Source organism: Vicugna pacos, chromosome 3, assembly GCF_048564905.1.
Source record: "Vicugna pacos chromosome 3, VicPac4, whole genome shotgun sequence".
Lineage (NCBI taxonomy): Eukaryota > Metazoa > Chordata > Mammalia > Artiodactyla > Camelidae > Vicugna > Vicugna pacos.
This window is the reverse complement of record NC_132989.1, coordinates 105,802,000-105,821,741: the sequence shown is the minus strand read 5'-3', so window position 1 is coordinate 105,821,741 and position 19,742 is coordinate 105,802,000. Positions and strand designations below refer to the sequence as shown.

General features: G+C 32.3%; 1 long non-coding RNA gene and 1 other non-coding gene across 2 annotated transcripts in view; one reads left to right on the top strand and one right to left on the bottom strand.

Annotated features, from left to right (window-relative positions):
• Positions 1 to 19,742, top strand: part of LOC140689977 (uncharacterized) — a 231,174-nt gene that overhangs the window by 107,816 nt on the left and 103,616 nt on the right. The window lies entirely within an intron of this gene.
• LOC116280137 (U6atac minor spliceosomal RNA) lies at positions 17,060 to 17,185 on the bottom strand. Its single transcript, XR_004189466.1, has one exon. It is a non-coding gene; the product is annotated as a U6atac minor spliceosomal RNA (small nuclear RNA).

Genomic DNA, 19,742 nt, shown 5'->3' with positions numbered 1-19,742 from the left:
ACTTAAAGACCAATGAAAAAAATAGATTTGGGGTTGCACCCCACAAGCCTGGAAGCCCTGAACCTGCCCAGGCTCTAGACTGAAGTAAGAGCCCAGAGTCACAGAGAGAGACATCAGTAGTTTAATGGATAGACAATCTTACATGTCTGATGCAAAAAAGTTTCCTGGAGTGACACCCCACCTCAGACCACAGACAGCAGGCAGAACGTGGCAGCAGTCTTCATTATAGGGAGGTTCCCAGTTTAGTTTTGAAGGGAATTGATGTCAGATTGGCTCATCAGTTACCAGTGAAACCACTGGAGGAGCAGTTCCCTTTGATAAACTCATAGTGGAGATTCAGATTATAATAAAGATTAGACAATCACTAGCAGAGGTGGGGGTGGTGAGGGACAATTATTTAGGCATTTACTGACTAGGCTCTATGATTAAGAGGGAAGGTCAGTCAGGTAACTGAGTAGAGTGTTGCGGAATCTGGGACTGGTTGAGTAGGGGATGTACAGAGAGCAAGAGAACAGGCATCTTGGTCACCTAATCATACAAGAGCCCATGTGTGTATGGACAGCTGGTCTTCATCAAGTGTGTCAATGATATACAATGGGAGAGGATAGTCTTTCCAACAAATGGTTGAAACTGGGAAAACTGAGTATCCACATACCAGAGTTTAAAATTGAACTTTTATCTTGCACCATGCACAAAAATAAATCCAAAATGGATTAAAGACTTAAATGAAAGACCTGAAAATCTAATAATCTTAGAAGAAACTTAGGAGAAAAACTTCACAGCATTATTCTTGGCAATATGTATATTTTTTGGATATGATATCAAAAGCGCAGGCAACAAAAGTAGAAAGAATGGGACTACATTAAAAAAAATTCATCAGAAAAAATTACATCAGGAAAAAAATTTCTGCACAGCAAAGAAAACAATCAGCAGAGTAGAAAGGCGACCTATAGAATGGGAGAAAATATACATAAATTAAATATCTCATAAGACATTAGTACCCTCAAAATACAAGAAAATTTTAAACTCAATAGCAAAAAACAAACAAAAACAAACAAAATAAAAAAAACACAAAAAGCAAAACAGCAAAAAAAAATCCTTAATTAAAAATGAGCAAAGGACTCGAATACACATTTCTCCAAGGAAAACATAAAATGGTATTAGAAAAGGTACTCAGTATCACTGCTCATCAGGGAAATGTAAATCAAAACTACAATGACATTTCAGCTCACACCTGTTAGGATGGTCATTATCAAGAAATCAAAAGATAAATGTTAACAAGGATATAAATGAAAAGAAACCCTTGAATACTGTTTCTGGGATTATAAATTGGTGCAACTACTATGGAAAAAGAGTATGGAGATGCCTCAAAAAATTAAAAACCGAACTGCTATAAGATCCAGCAGTCTCAGATATGAGGATATACCCGAAATATTGAAATCAGGACCTTGAAGAGATATATTTATATTCCCCTGTTCATCACAGCTTTATTCATAATGGCAAAAGGAAAGAAACAACCTAAATTTCCACAGACAAATAAGGCAAGTTTGGTATATACATACAGTAGAATATTATTCAACCATAAAAAGAAAGAAATTCTGCTATATGCAGCAACATGGATTTACCTGGTGACATTGTGCTAAGTGGAGTAAGCCAGAAGGAGAGGGACAAACATTGCAAGATTTCACTTACATGAGGTAACTAAAGCAGTCAAACTCACACCCGGAGTGTAGAATGGTGTTGCCAGAGGCTACAGGGAAAGGGCGATGGGGAGTTTCTCTTCCATGACTGTGAAGTTTCAGTTATGCAAGATAAAAACGTTCTAGAGGTCTGCTGCACAACGTTGTGCTGGTAGAGTGGGCACCTATCATGAGGTGAATGAAAAACAGTCGAGAAAGTTGTGTGCAATGTTGCCACTGGTCTTGTGGTTACCTCACTGTATTAAAAAAGGACAATTCACTTTTAAAGATGGATGACAAAATTCTTGGTAATAAATTTAAAAGTAATGTTTTTCTTTACTTAGAATGACATTAAGTAGCAAAAATTACCATTACAAGCTGAGAGAGACACTGGAAAAATAAGATACTGTAGTACCTTTAATGACACTTTCTTCTTGGTGTTTTCCTACTTTTTGAAGGAATCTCAATTTTTCATTTTAAGCAGAGCCTTACAAATTACAAAATCGGACATGGATTAACATGAAGGCACATATAAAACCTGGAGAAAATGTTCGCACAAATTCAAAATAATTTACTTCTAATTGAAAGAACTCAGGTTTCAACAAACTAAAAGAAACATCATTGTATTATAAAATAATAGTAAAATGGCTAAGCCTAGAACTGTCCTAGGGTTACCTAGAAAGCACAGTAGTAATGGGGTAGTCATTTGTACAGAAAATTGCCATTTCTGAAAACAACATAAGATACCCAATTTAAATTACGTTTTAGTAATATAACCCCAAAATGAGATTGCAGTTGTCACTCGCGTTAACAGAATATGCCTAAATTATAAATAGAATCTGTATAATTACTTAAATATTTATTATTCAGATAAAGCTGTCCATAATTTATATTTATGTCAACAATTGTTAATAAAATGAATAAGCGACTCTCTATTTACCATCCAAGTTATGATCATCACATCAAATTAATAAATGTTGCTCATATCATCTTAATTAGAATAGCAAAACAAAGAGTGCTGTGTGTGCATAAAGGCTTCATTGCCAGGGTAGGAAAAAGTAATAACTCTGTATTGTTTTTACATTTTACCCAAAGAGAAGCAATTTTCTCATGTTCTGGCTAAAGAAAAAATATCTAAAGAGACATATTCTAAATTCAAAGAGGAGAATGATGTTTTCCTGTCACCTTGGCATCCAACGGAAAGTACAAGTTTGCATAAATATTTTGTCATTAAGCCCATGACAAAAATCAATCTTGTTTTAAAGTTTAACACATCACCTTATGTGATAAGATTGTTAGAGAAGTGATAAGATTTTTTTGGTAAAATAAAGTTTTAGGAAAAATATGCATTGACCTTTGAAGAATTTACCTATTGGTCTTCATGTGTGAACATCTTCAGATAGAATCTCAAAGACAAGAAGGAAAGTGGCAATTCCCACAGGCACAGGAGATTTTTAAAAATTAGCTAACAGGTCACGCAAGTCGTAGAGTATCTTGGAACTAACAAAGAGAAGAGAAAGTCCTTATTTCAGTTATCTAATTAAAGCGACCACACTTCTGAATAGACTAGACATAATTAGTTAGAAAAAGTACATTTTTCAACCAGCTGGGTCAAGTTTTAAAACAGGATATTGAATTAGGCCCCTATGACCTATGAAAATGTTTTTGAAAACATCTGGTAAGAGTAAAACTGGATAAATTTTGTGGGTGGCATTATGGACAAATAATAGCAGAATAATAGTTATACCTGGAAATTGTCACAAGGGGTTAAAAATGTATAAAATTTGGTTAAACAAATAAAGTGAAACACTTTTACTTTATATTTCATAAGTGTTCTCTAACATAAGTCACATAAGTCAGTGATAATTTAGATTACTTAGAATTTGCAAAATTGCTTTATGCCTTCTACTAAACTCAAACATACTTAAGGGAATATTGAGTTAAGGATAGTTGGTCTAAGGACATTGATACATAATTTACTTCAATAATAGGAAACTCATCTACTCATATATGGATGAGTAATGGCTAGCAAGGAGTTGAAAAAATTGCAAAGGATTTTTTTTCCCCTTACTTTAGGTTAAAGCAGATAAAGGAACAAAAATTATTGTGATTCTCCAATGCTAACTGACTGTCACAAGAAGCAGGTTTGGCAGAGAATTCATCACACTTGTCCCCTTGGGAGTGCAGGAAAATCACATTGTCAAGCCTCCCCTTGAAGTCAGTTTGGAAGCCATGCAACTAGGTTCTGGGAAATTAAATATGCGCTGCTTCTGGTCCCTCTTCTCTTTCCTTGGTTTCTTGGAAGCACCACGTGAGGGAGCACAGCAGTAAGAAGGAAGTCACCAAATCATCATTTAAGAGAGGGCAGCTGTGTAAACAATGAGGGAGTTAATAAATAAAATTCGAATGAATTAAGACACTGGGAGATGGAAGTTTCTTATCATAGGAAAGTCGATTCTATTCTAATCAGTAAATAAATTGATACAGAGGTGGGGTGCTGCACTATTAAAAAAATTAAACTATATCTCAAAATGTTTTTTGTTATATTCAAGCAGCAAGGTAACACCTACTAGAGGGGAAACGAGGCAATAAACGCAAGAGACTAAAAGTATAAAAGGCACCTGCTGCAAATTTAAAGGCCGATTTCGTGCTTACAAGACTTGGAGAATTAGGGAAGATAGTACGTGTTTGAAGCCATTGGCAGAATTTTTAAAGATATAAGAAGGATAAGAGGTACTCTACAAATTCAAGGCTTCCCAAGAGTGAGGAAGAATGTTTCTGAAATGGAATTTTATAGAAGTTTTATGGGGAAAAAAAAGAGGCCAGTGAAAGAATCTTGGTTTAACAAAGTAACCCAGGAAAAATAACCATGTTAAAGATGGCCCTCCCATTAATTTTTTTTCCAGATAGCTGCTTGTGTTTTGTTTGTTTGTTTGTTTAGCAGAAAATGAGAGTGTCATGGGACCAGAAAGCAGGAAAGTAAAATACACTTGACATCTCTGTCCAAACAGTCATTTGAGGTGACAGAAACAAATGGATCAGCAGTTTACGTTTTTGCATGTTTACTGAAGAAACCATTAGTGCATACAGAAAAAACTTTAAATATTCAAAATTTTTAGCACTTTGGGCCCCTACCTTCATTTAGGAGGAGAAAGACTCATTATAGACCCCTCAAAGAGTACATGGTTACCATCCCCCAGCTCAGATATGGCCAAGGAGAGTAATGAACAAGGAGTTCTAAGAGTTCAGAGGCAGAATTCACAGAGAGCAGAGGACAAGGGGTTTCTTCCAGTGAGCAGAATCAGAGTTTAATCAAGGTAATTCCTTCACTTGCGTTTTATGTGTCTGAGAGGTTTATTAGGATCTCTTCCCAGTGGGATTTACATGGTTGTTTTCTGATCACTATTATATGCCTCCCATTCTTTACCTTTCCAAATGGGGGCGATTATTGTGTGTACCCTGTGCCTTCTCCATCACTGCCTAATGGGTGTGAGTGCTGGAGAGGGGATGATAAATTGCCTTTTAGGTCTGCAGACTAAAGGGAGTCACATCTGGATCTGATGGTGCCTAGAAACATGGAATCTGAATAATCATCATTGACCAGATGGAAATTCATATTGTCTCTCTCAGGAAGGCATGAGAATGTTCTATGTGTGAAAGTAGACTAAAATTATGGTAACCAAATGCTCTGTCAAAGATAATAAGATATATTCAAACCACTGTCTTCTTGGGCATATAAAAATCTGACCGTTCACATGTTTCTTGTAGTTAGGTCCAGGACCATATGATTAAATTCTGATTAGTAGGATATAGGCATGTGTGATATAAAACACTTGCAGGTCTGGCCCATTGTACAACAGTCTCCTTCCTCTTTTGCCCTTCAGCAGGGAGCTTGGGTTCTGAGTGTTCCAGATCTACACCTGCATGATGAAATGGCCTGACTACCAAGTCACCAATAAGGAAGGGCCAGCCTGCACAAGACTGTGATATGAATGAGAGACAGAACCTTACTGTGCTAATCCACTGATATTTTGAAACATATTTATTATAAGATAGCCTACTCTACCCTCTCCAATAAAATGATATGAAATATTGATAAAACAAGAAAAACAGTACTAAACAAATACAGCGAGTCCTAATAAGAAGATGTTATTAAAAGAAAAATGCCCCCCAAATCTCCATGCATTTATCTTTTGCTGTCACTAAAACCAGAAACAGTCCTTTTTTTTTTCTGTCTCTGTCTGTTTTGATGAGTGAGGAGAGAAGAGCTGTTTGTGGTTACATGTTGACAATGGGAGGATATAAATATCAAATAGCCACTATCATTGGCAAAAACTCAGGAGTTCATCCCAAATTGAATGCTTATCCAGTGCCCTTTTACAGAATAAAATAAATCCTCGCACAGTACTTTCAAGTCAATAACTGAGAAGATGTGGCGAGCAAATCCAACAACTGATATTACCAACAGCCCAGCTGAGGCCAACTTTCCAAGGCCCTCAGAAAATAGAAAGGGAGACACCAGTAACTCCAGAAAATTGAGGGACTGATAGGAAGAGACCCAGTGGACCGTTATGAGTGAGATGTGAGATGAGAAAGACAGGAAGGAAATGCAGAGTATGTGCCTAAATATAGAAAATAAAGATAAATCGAAGTAACAATCTAAGGAAATGAAAAACAAAGTAAGACAATAGCAATAATACCAAATATACATCTTAAAGAAGTAATTTTAATGAGATACATTCATTTAGATAGAAAAAACTTACATTTAAATATTCCATATACACTTGCAGAAGAAAGTAAATGTACGAAAAAATATAGGACAGAAAATTATGAGTATAAGATGGAGACAGATTATTAATTTAATATAACATTAAGGGGAAAACGCAACTATAGAAACTTAAACTTTCAAATATTTTACAATAGATTTTATAATGCAGATATAATGGATAACAATGTTTTGTATTAAATACTTTTAATAACAACAAAATACATAAAGCAAATTAAAATGGGCAAAAGACACCAAAGTCAAGATTCAGTAATTACCTATTCTATATCAGAACACTAAAATAAAATAATGGAAGGAGAAAAAATGAACTAAATAATACATGTAATGTCTCTAAACAAATATACACATTTTAAATTGTGCCACAATTAAAGGAAAACATCTTTTCACGTGTTCATATAATATATTGAAAATTTAACAATAAACTGCTCTAAAACCTTAAGCCCTTAAATTCCTTAAAACAAGTACCAGTAATCCCAATTATACTTTCTGAACATAGTGCAATGAAATCCCACAAAACATCTAATTTTAGTGTGTGTTCTTTATTGCATGAAAAGTATATTAATAAAGCAATGTGTTCTACCCTGGGGATGTATATCATCAAGTAATTTACATAGAGTTCTATACACACACTCAATGTTATTTTAATATGCTTCGTATCTCTTTTTATTTTTGATTTCTAAAAAGACGATTTATAGTAAGTTATTCATTGATTACATTGTTATTTATAAAATTAGAGCACAAGCTTGTGTATAAAGAAATTCTTAAATTTCAAAAATTTGAAATCATAAACAGTATGTTTCTGACACAAATGACATTGAGCTAGAAATCAGTTACAAAAGATAACTGAAAAAAGAGCAACTGTTTGGAAATTGGATGGCATATTATAGACAATTAGCTAATCAGAAAATATAAAGAATAAATTAAAATCATATAAATTGATACATACATTTAACTGGTATATAGAATTTCAGAAATTGTAGAATACATCTAAGACAGTAATTAAACAAATTATACCCCCAAAAGCATATATTAAAAATATAAGGTAATATAAGCATATAATATATAATATACATTAAATATAAAATACATATAATATTATGACACACACATATATAAAACATTCACAAGGTTGTGTGTTTATACTCCATCAGATACTTGATTAGCAGCAAGTTTTCTAATATTCTGCTATTATGTCACATCCATTTATATATCTAATGTAGTCACATGACATTCTAACAGAAATTTTTAACATTTTATTTTTTCACACTTAATTTTGCCTCTGAAATTCTTTCAGTGACTAATTTCCTTGTGAAAAACATCCTTTATACTTTCCTCTAATGAAATTATATTCTCTGTTTTACTTGGTAATATCTTATCGGTAGTGTTAAGTGATAGGTTTTTTCTTACGTATATGTTTTCTCACAATGATTTTAAGATATTTTACTAGTTTCTGGTTTCCATTTTTTTCTCTTAAAAATCATCTTTTAGACTCGTAATTCCTCCTTTTTAGATGCTCATTCTCTTCTCTGTAGCTAATATTAGTCATTTCTAGTGTTTTACAGCTTCTTTGTGAGTTATAGATTTGTTTTCTACTTGGAATACATTGTGAGTCCTTAATATATGGATTCATTCCTTATCCAACTTTGGAAATTGCTCACATTATTTCAAATTTTGCTTCTCCTCCACTATTTCCATGGTCTCCATATGTGACTAGTTGGGCAGAGTAAGTCTATCATTCATAGCTCTTACATCTCTTACATATTTTTCTGTGTCTCTCTGCCGATTTTAGCTGAAACTTAGCTTGAGTTTTAGATATCCACTCAGTGCTGATGGAAGATTTTATAAAGGCTTTTGAAACAATGTCTAGGAGTTGTCACTGTGAAAGAAAGGAAACCCCTCTTCTGCTCATGGCTGAACGAAGCTCTAGGGTCTTTATATCCCTGGAAATTTTGGTCTTACCCATGTTAAGCCTGAAAAAATCTTCAATCAAGAGCTTCAGAGGCTTACAGTAGGGTAAAAACAAACAAACAAACAAAACAAAAAACAAAAAACAGCCAGTGCAAAGAGAAAATGTGGAGACAGTTCTGTATATATAGTTATAAATTTAGTTACTCTAAATGAAATGAAAAGTTTCAGAGTTGGTCAAGATAAAATTGTACCATATTGTTTTTACAGGGAATGATTCAAAATAAAATTATTCTGAGTTGTATGAGGTAAAAGGATAAAGTGAAATTAGAACAGACAATTTCAGTCCAAATGAAATCATGCCAGGAATTACTAAGAACACAATAAGTAATTGGACAATTCTAGAGAGCTACTTATATAATAATTTGAAATAATTATATAATTGTATTGAATCTTTATGTGACAAATAAAAAAAACATCTGATTTAATAGAGGAAGAACTGTTGAAAATTGTGAACTGCTTATAAACAAAATAAATGTTGACTCATTTGCTTTGATAAGTTAAGCAGACAAAAATAAGCACGGATATAAAATAGAAGTGACACACTGACAGTACATATTTGAGATCAATCCATGATGATAAACATATATATTTATCCCATTCCTTTCATTATTTTATATTATTTTTGAATCACCTCATTTTACATATTATATGTTCATTGATAAGTATTTAGGTTAATGTATAAAATAACTAATATATTTTTCATTTATCCAAAACAATTTATTGCATAATTCACGATTCCCTCATATTTATGTGACCACTATTGTTTAAGTTCATGCATATGATTATTTTATCCTCCAAATATAATGCTACCAACATAGATTGGTTTTCTACCTTTAATTATTATATTCTTGCAATTAACCTCATTTAATAATGACGCATTATTCTTTTAATGCAGAGTTTGTTTTTTTTTACACTTCTTAAAAAAAGATTTTGAAACTATTTATGTTCAAAAGAAAAATTGGGGACCCTAGATTTTTATTCTTATCTCTCTCTCTCTCTGTCCTGTCTCTCTCTCTTTTTCTCTAGTTTTCATTTCCCACCATAGGTATACAATGAGTTTAACACAGATTTTGTTGTTTTTCTTTTTTCCTTCTTGTTTTATACTCTCCAATATAATCCAACTGTGAGAATCCTTTCATTCTACTTTCGGTATTTCATCCTCCTGGAGTGCTAAACTCCTTGTCTAATCTAATGCTCACATTATGTTGCTCTCTATAGTGACTTTTCTGAAAATTGATATGGGCTCAAAGTGGGGATATTTGGATGGTTTGACCTTCCTGCGTCCTCCTACAGCCAGAGTTCTCATACCACTTTCAGTTTCCCAGTGGCCTTTCCTGATCCTGATGCGTGCCCCCTGTAAGTTTCAGACACCAATGGACTGGTTCCCATGCGTTGCATCAGACATGTCTAGGGCATGTCAATCAGGCATGTCAAGATGTATCTTTGATTTAGTTTCTTTATTCATTATTATATCAGTATTTTTTTTGTCAAGTGTCAGTATTTTGATTTCAGATACAAAGATAAAATCATCAAAACATTAACAAAAATTAGAATACCAACAAGCAAATATACTTTAATCTGCAATAAAATGAGAAGTCAACCATGACCAGGAGCCTCAAACTATGAAGAAATGCTCACTAGTATAGTACAAATTAAATATTGAAGCAAAAACTGTACCCAGGGTCTTACAAATTTCTTGTACTGTAGTTTCTGAAAGTAGAATATACATCATGAGGGGTAAAATCAAGAAATCTTTCCTTGATATGGCCAGAAGTGTGTCTAGTGAAGGACTTTGCAAAGGGTGGTAGGGCCAGATGAGAAAAACAAGCAGACAAAATTTTCTTCATATAAGCAGATACTATGAATACAGGATGCAGAGCTTATGGTCTACACTCTTGCCACACGCGGGTTTAATTAGCTGAACCAATGTTACCGTGCAGTAAATGCACAAAAATATTCTAAAACATTCATCTGCTGCAGGAAAGACGGCTTCTTTACTCAGAGCAATACTAGAGTGTATTGGTTGGTTTAGGTATAGAGATGGTGTGTTGGTGAGGAAGTTTTTGTCCATGACCTAGTTCCAAGAGTCATTGCTGGAAAATGGTCAGCATAGAAACTAAGTAAGTTAACTGCATGGAAATAATAAGTAGGAAAGGTTGGTAGCATAGGTGAAATAAAGATAATTACACTGTGAACTGTATGAAAATTGACACATTCTGCAAACAAAGAAATAAAATAGTATTTGAGCTTATTAAACATAGAATAAAAGATGATCTTTAAAAATGGCATTAAAATTTTGAAGTGGTGACTTGAGGAAAGAAATAGGAGAGAAATTACAGGAACAAAAACTCCAATTAAAAGTAGCATATTGTCATGGGGAAGGAGAAAAATTATGAGTAAGATGAAATATTAGAAAGATGAACTTAATTAAAGCATATTTTAAAAGTCACTAAGAATACAGATATGAGACTTACATATACAGAATATGAGAATTGGAAATAAGAGATTAAACTAAATACCTAGTAATAGTGATGGGAGTACCAATTGTGCTGATCTGGTTCTTAACTGTCTTTGGAGACCCACGGAATGTGTAGAATACTATTAATGTCTGTCCTTATAATGTAAGCTTTTCTTTTTTAACATTTTCTGAAGGTGTTAGAAAATATCATACATGGTATTCTATATAATGGAGCTTTTAATATATTAGATTCAGATATTAAGTTCACTCTATCTTTCGTCTTCTTCAGGGTAAACCTACTTGCTCCTTCAAGTAGTTTTAATGAGACATGAATTTCAGGCTCCTTCAGAATAGATATCAGATGTTTCATGAGTTTGCTGTAGGTATAATTTTGAACAAAATAGAACACAAATATTTCAGAGAAAGTTTTATCAGGCCATAGAATAGATAGATTTATCATTTCTTTAACTCTTAATACTGCACAACTATCAATGTCATATCTCACACCTGAGTCATGGAAAATTGAAATTTCCCACCTCTTTTGATTCTTATGGCTGCTAAGGTATGTCTTACGAATCCTAAGATTTTGATTTTTTTTTAACTTAAGCAGAAAGCCTGTTATTACTTATTAGATCTCCACTCCCAAGTAACTACAAAACTATTTTTAAGTTTTTGCTGTTTTAAAGTCTACATTTATGCTATGCTTGAACATGTTTTATTATCACTTTTCAATATTCATTTATTTGGTTAATGAGGGAATAAATGAAAATTTTCAGGCTGATAATTAATATTCTAAATAAAAACAAAATATAAAACTAACATTCATAAAATTAATTTATATATTTTCATACTATGAGTCATATGCTACTTTTAAGCTGTGTCATTTAAAGATAACTTCATGTTTGCTCTCATTATAATCCAAATCATTTTCAGAGCATATATAAGGTAAATTTATGATTAAGATTAACAAAGAAAAAAGTTACAGAATGAATTACTTTTCCTTCCCCTGTCATAGCCAGTGGCAAGGTAAGATAAACACCATTCATAGTCAATGTATTTACTGATACTCTGGCTCCCTTTTTATCTCATTCCTGTAATTTATAGCTTTTATTTTTTCTTTCTTTTCCTTACCTATATGTATTCTAAATATGTATTCTGCGTACACACACACACACACACACACACACACATACATATATTTGGTCAAGTACCAAGTACCTTAATACAAAATAAAAACAATTTTATTATACTAATTTATTTTTATATATTGAGCTATGGCTAGGTGGTGGAGGAGGAACGTACTAATAAATAAGAAATCATTTCTGTTATATGAACTCACAATGTCCTGGGGAAGAGAAAGTTATAATACACTTGGCGCTATCAACTATGTTATTGAAATGTCCACTGTTCACTGTAACAGCCTAGAGACTAAAAACATCAATGAAGAATTTTCAGAGGTGACCTTCATTGTGCCTGTGAAGATGAATTAAGTCTTTTTCCAATGGATAATAAATAAAATAAGTGAAACATCATAAACAAAGTCATAGCAAAATAAATAAAATTGAGTATGAAGAAATAGCTAAAAGTTCAGTATAGCTGGAGGTTAGCGTGTCTGTTGGCAGTGTGTGAGATGCTTCCAACATCATATATAATGCATGATACAATCGTCTGTAGGATAAAGTTTTTTCCTTATTCCAATATACATTTTTAGAATCACAACTTATGGTGAACCTCTGGTAAAACACCTTTTTAAAAAGAAGCAGTTGAGATGGAGCATTATGCAAAAGAGTATAAAGAATTTTGTTCCTTGATAACTTGATTTATGTATACATTTTGAAATTATAATCACTATCAAGGTAATTAACATACCTATCACCTTGTATAGTTGTCTTTTCCTTTCTTTTTTTTTCGATGAGAACACTTAAAATCTACCCTCTTAGCAGATTTTAAATATACAATAAAGTATTGTTAGCTATTATCACGTTGTTGTACATTTGATCTGCATGAGTTATTCATCTTACATAACTGAAACTTTGTACCCCTTTTCTTGATCAACATTCTATGTCTGCCTCCACCTAGTCCCCCGCTACTACCATTCTACTCTTTGCTTCTATGAATTTGACTAATCTAGATTTCATGTGTAAGTTATAATATGGTAATAATGAGCTTCCTTTGACTACACCCCAAAACTGAACATAAATCCACTCGTAGTCTTGCATCAATTGCAAACCCCACAGCAGGCTCGCCTCCATGAGGAAGAGACTGTAAAAACTATTAAATGTAGTACCAGACAGGCCCTCTCCAGCAATATGCAGGTTTTACAAAAGAGAGCAGGAGGAATTCCTACATTCTCAATTTAATCTCACAAAGTCGCCTATTAGAGCAGTGACTCCATTCTGGGACAAGGTCCACCTGTATTTATTTAACGGAGCCCCCTTCATATAAAAATAAGAAGCTAGGAGAAAGGGAGATTTTCTACAACAAAGTTTAAAGAATGAGTTGTAATTATGCATATCATTCAAACATTTAGGTAACGCTGACAGATTTTTGTTTTTTACTGAGATCATCAGTTTATAACTTGAATTCATTGCCCCCAAAGAAAGCATTATTTTATAGATAATACAAAAATTTTTGATGTAAACAAATGCAAGTCACTACTTATTTAATTCTAACTTGCTCAAAATATATTCCACTCCAAGAGGATGTATTTGTGTAGCATAAATGAACACTCACTTACTGAGTACATTCTATGTAATGTGTATGTACTGTGTATGTATACACACATATAAAATGAATAGGATTTCGGATAAGTGTGTAAGTTAGGTCATGCATTTTCAACAGATTGACTATCTGACAGCTTCCTTTTTGTGAAACAGGAGATAAAAGTCATGTACTAAAAACAATGAGGATAGAATTGAAAGTTTGGACACATTAAGTTTTTTCATTTCATTCATTTTTTATTCTGATGATCAATTATTCCTATAAATCTAAAGTCCTCATAAGTAACTTGCAATTGTACATATATATATAGTATTTTAATACTTTTTGAAATAAATATTTCAATTTTTTATTAAAATGTACCCAGTTGAATATATTAAGATTTTCCTGAATTACCAGCCTCCAATAACATGTCACATGGAAGTCAGTGTATCTTGGAAAGTTTCAGCCTTATTCAAATAATTAAATCTAAGGCAAAGAATATACCTGTTTGCAGCTAATTGCTTTTAAATAAAAACATATTCTTAATTTTCTTCTGTATCAGAAAAAGAACACCAATATTTTTTTCCATAGCTGTATAAGTCTGCCAGTTTTATAATTGCCAAACAATAGGCAAACCATACTAAATTTCCAAACCTTTAATAGGATTGAACATTACATATGTATTCAATTGCTTTGATAATGTGCTGTCACTTTTTTCATTCATTTAAATTCTTGTTTCCTGGCAAGAAACATTTCCATTGAAAAGAAGAGTACAGTAAAACATATACTCTTGGGTGCACTGCAGTAATTGGCTAACCTAAGTCTTTGATCAGAATAGGTTTACCTTTTTATTTTAATTTAAATCATAGTAACTGTAATTAAGTAAATCCTTAACAATGTAAAGAATACTTATACTTAATCAACTTAAGTCTATACATCCATTTCAAAATTTAAATATATATATTTATGGTTTAAAAATGTATCTCTATATGTGTATGGTTTATGCTTTTGTATAAGTATCAAACTATTCTTGCCTAAACTAAGCAATATTATTAGGTTAAAAATAGCTATTTTACCCGAATATAGTTACTGATTATTGCAATCAAATATATTCACAGTAACATACTAGGTTCCTGCTAACAATAAAAATATAGCCATCTCATTACTCCACTGAAAATCTGTTTGTAGATATGTGACAAAGGTGATAGGATAAATAAGTTGACATATGTCAAATATGTGGTTTATATAGAAATTCAGAAAATAAAATAACTCTCACTAGAATGTGAATCCTTGAGGGATGAAACTATATTTGTCTTCATATATTTCCAGGGTCTATCTTAATATCAAGCGCACTTAGGCGTATCAAAAACACATGATAAAATTAACAAAATATTGGTGAGACTATAAGGGAAAGATTGACGTTAATCTGTGGAAGGTTAGAATATAGATAGTATAGCAGGCTTTGTACAATCATAATTTTGTTTATAAAGATTTATAGTCAGGAAATAGTTTCCAGGAACACATGATAACTATAATTAGAGACTGTGTTTATTATGGTGGCTATCAGATTTATACTTAAGATTTAGATTTAGCCAAATTTTCAGTATAGGGGAATAAATTTTATAATTGTCTCATTCACTTTTCTAAATGCCTATTTTAAGGCAAATCAATTATAGATGAGAAAAGATATGATATTATTTAGTAATAATCTTCATGCACAGTTCAGGGAAGATTTAGATTTCTATTTTACCTTTATTTCTTCATATAGATATAAATGTTATAAACACCACCAAAAATGTAAATTTTTTCCCAGATAGCAGATATATCCCAGATAAGAAAGAAACAGGATAGGAATAAATGGAGCACAAGTAACTGCGCAAAAGCCAAGCAGTTTTTAACATTTGAAAATTGCACGTTAAACTACATTTTAAAGATTTTACATTTGATGTAGAGTAAACAATGCTATTAAACTGAATTTAAAATGTTGTGCTGTAGCAGAATGGACACTGAATTGGGTGAATTATTCTACTAACTACTGGTGTGAACTTTGGGAACTCTTACAAATTTTCCATGCCTCAAGATTTTAAGCTGTAAAAAAAGAAGTGTGGATTAGACTATATTAAGCCTCTTAGACTTTATGAACCAGCTTCATTCAGTTCATAAACTGTTCTTCACTATTAAGAACAGTGCCTTTGGAAGCTGCATTAACTCTTTCTAGCTAATTAGTTTAATTTAGGTGTAAGGCATAACTTTATATGCAGGGATATTTGGCTTCATTGAATTCCAATTATTTCCCCTTATGCTTAACTAGTTAGTTTCCACTCATATTTTGGCGTTCTTCCTTTTTGAGTTGAATGAACTAAACTTATCACAAGATTCACAGCAAATAAGATGAACCATTTGTATTGAAACCATGTGATGGACACTAATCAAAGAGTCATTCTATAATCTATTGTTTACATTTTCATTGCATTGATTACTGTTTTCCAAATATCCTAGGAATAATGGAAATAAATCATTCCAGATATTTGGCTTAAGCTCTACATTGTTCCTTGATTTCTAATCATGATTAGCCTTGAGAAAATGCAAATTTACTTTATGATCATCTTATCTTAATTTTTGCCCAATTTAATGACATTATGAAACCTCTAGTCTTTCTCGAGGGCTAACAATTTATTAAAATTTATTTAAAAAATTAACTTTGTCAATTTTGTTTTCTATTTTTCACCTAGTATCCAATTCATTATTGTTGTTATTTTTGCTTTAACATTTATTTCCTTCTTTGTGTTTACTTGTTTTTAATCTGTTCATTTATTTGTACTTTCCAAAAATAAAATATAAAGTTTCAGGACTCTTGTTTTCAAATAAGAAAATTGAAGTTGCCAAGGGGATGTGGGGGTGGGAAGGGACAGACTGGAATTTCAAAATGTAGAATAGATAAACAAGATTATACCGTACAGCACGAGGAAATATATACAAGATCTTATGGTAGCTCACAGAGAAAAAAATGTGACAATGAATATATATATATTCATGTATAACTGAAAAATTGTGCTCTACACTGGAATTTGACACAACATTGTAAAATGATTATAACGCAATAAAAATATTAAAAAAAAGAAAATTTAAAACTATATACTTTTTTTTCCCTTAGGACAGCTTCATCTGCATTACATTAATTAATAGTATGGTTTCATTACCATGTACTTCAAATTTTTACAAAATAACTCATGATTTTTCCTTTCCTTTTTTTATTGAAGTCTAGTCAATTTACAATGTTGTAGTAGTCTCTGGTGTACAATACAGTGATTCAGTTATACATACAGATATACCTTCTCACATTCTTTTTCATTGTAGGCTACAAGATATTGAATATAGTTCCCTGTGCTATACAATAGGACCTTGTTGTTTACATATTTTATATAAACTAGCTAGTATCTGCAAATCCCAAACTCCCAATTTATCTCTCAAAAATGATGCTTAGATGCCTCAAAGTAGGTGGCAGCACACTCACTGTATGCATGTTGTCAGGCCCAAGGGCCTCTTCCAATCCTTGTCCAGGAGAGCGCTAACCTTCTCTCCTTTCATACATACATTATTTTTCCTTTGAACATTGGTAGTTGACTTGCCAAGTCAGTGTGGGCAGTGAAATGCATGTTCATCCTATTATGAATTGGAGGGAAAAAAATCATAATCTGTTCCTCTAGTGCATTTTGACTATGTATGCCTGCAAGTTAGAATTTTATAAGATGTGCAGTCCTTCTTCTTGTTTATACTTAAAATGTGAATTCACACTGTTGAGAGAAAGTATTAGGTGAGCAGACTGAATTTCAATACACCAACACTTTTCAACCACTCATTTTCCTGATATTTTCCCCTTCCTTGATGGCATCAAAGGGCACTATTATAGGTGTTCTGAGATCATTATCTCTGTGTCTTCTTCAATTTCTGGATCCATCAGGCTGTTGAATGTAATGTGGATATTGAGAAACGTTTCTTTCCTCTGTGACCTTTTTGGTATTTCCCCTGAGAGGTAGTTAATAAAATATTGACCAGAAATCTCAGGCCTAGAGTTGCTTTGCCAATTAAGAAACATGCAGGGCTTGCAATGTGTTCCAAGATGCTGTGTATTTCTGGAAGCAAATACGATTATTCTCTTCTCACTGATTTCAGAAAGCTTGACCTCTCTGACTTTGTATGATGGTTTAAAAAATGTGCCTTCAATTCCATGTTGAATTTCATTTTTAAGATCTCGCCATCTACCAAGAAAACATGGATGATGGCCTTTATACTTCATACAATAACCCCAAATACTGAATTAACATGTGTATTTTTTAACCCAGAAAATGCCTATTCTCACAACTGTTATTAATAATTTTTAGGGCACCATCACCAAAAAAGAAAGTTACAATAGAGGAATATTCCATGCCAAAATTCTACAACATGATGTTAACACTTTTGAGCCAAAATATTGTACAATTTTTAAAATAACATTAAGAAAGTGTTTGCAAAGCACATTTAGTTATTTGGAAGGATGTTCAATGTCAACACAAATTATACTAAGAAGTATAACACAGTAGAAGTACATTATAGAGGGTATACTGTATGATTTTATCTACAGTGATCTGCTGCATATATGTTGACAATTCCACTGTCTCAGCTTTCCTTTCTATAAAAATACAGCATTTTAAATTTTTTAGTGTTTCTGTGAAAATACTAAGAAAATATATGTCTTATCTAAAGATTATAGTTTAATTTTATGAAAAGAATGTGTGTTGCTGTTGAATTAGAAACTTTACTTGGAGCTATTCAAGTCAAAAATATATCTATGTATGAAAATAGATTGGTGTCTATTGGATTTTTTGAAAGAAAATCTTGTGAAAAATTTTAAAAATCAATTTTTAATTTATGAGTATGTTTGTATCTTATTTTTGACTAAATTTCATTTTTTCTCTGCAAAATACTATATCTGTCACATTATAGTATCTTTCCTGAAACATGTACATACAATTATATAAACTGACTTATTCCAAAAATGCCTGATTGTAAAGCTTTAGCAATATATTGATTTCATTAAAGATACCCTTCCTTGAGTGTTTTTTGTCTACTGAAGTAGGCACTGAAATATATGACACTATTACATAGTACGGACTACAATGAAGAAACATAAAGGGCAGTGAACAAGCAGCATGCAGTGCAGCTATGTATCTCTGGTGGGATGAGAAGTTGTATATGCAATGTTAATTTTTCAACTTGAAGTATGTGAAGTTTTATACAAAGATAAGGGTGCAAATTCACTTCAGGAATAGAGAACACATTTTCTAAAGCACACAGCTATAAAAGACCCATAACTTCAGGTCATGGTATGATAAGCTATGTGTTTTGAGTGAAGAATAAAGCTAGAAAGACAATATGGAGCTGACAGTTTTGAATGCTTTGTTAAAGAGATTTAAAATGGACAATCTTGACTTATTTATAATACGAATTAGTAAGAATGAAGTCATTAGATAAGGACTGGTCATTAGATAAATAACTATGGAGCAAAGTAAACAAAAGATATATTAGTTCTGTGACACCAAACCTAATGGATAAATTCAATATATATAATCTGATTTAGAGATTATCTTAAAACTATCATATGAGTATGAAATTTCTAAAAGTCTTTTTGTCAAATCATCCTATCCTAGGGCTTTAAGCTATTCTACACTCTTCTACACACTTTGCACACACACACACACACACACAAACACACATCACAATCAGCAGCATCATCCGTGTCATCATCATAAAGTATAATTATCAGAGATAAAAATATACATAAATTCTGAAAGTAAGACATTTGATCTACCCCATAAGAAAGAGTCTAACTTTCATACTCTAAATATTTGCAGTTGTGTTCAAATTTGAAAAATAGGTGAAAACAGGATAATTCTCAGTGAAATCGAGAGGACTGGAAAAGTAAGGAAGATCTGGTGAGAGATGCAGATGTGCAGTTTCCAGAATTGTCCACCAGATTCTAATGAGGTAACAATAGGGTCAAAAATCAGTAATCACCATTCTGTATTTATATGCCTGGACAAATTTCACTACCTGAGAAAAAAACTCAAAAACAGGAAAAATACGTAGGAAAAAGGAAAACAACACAAAGCAA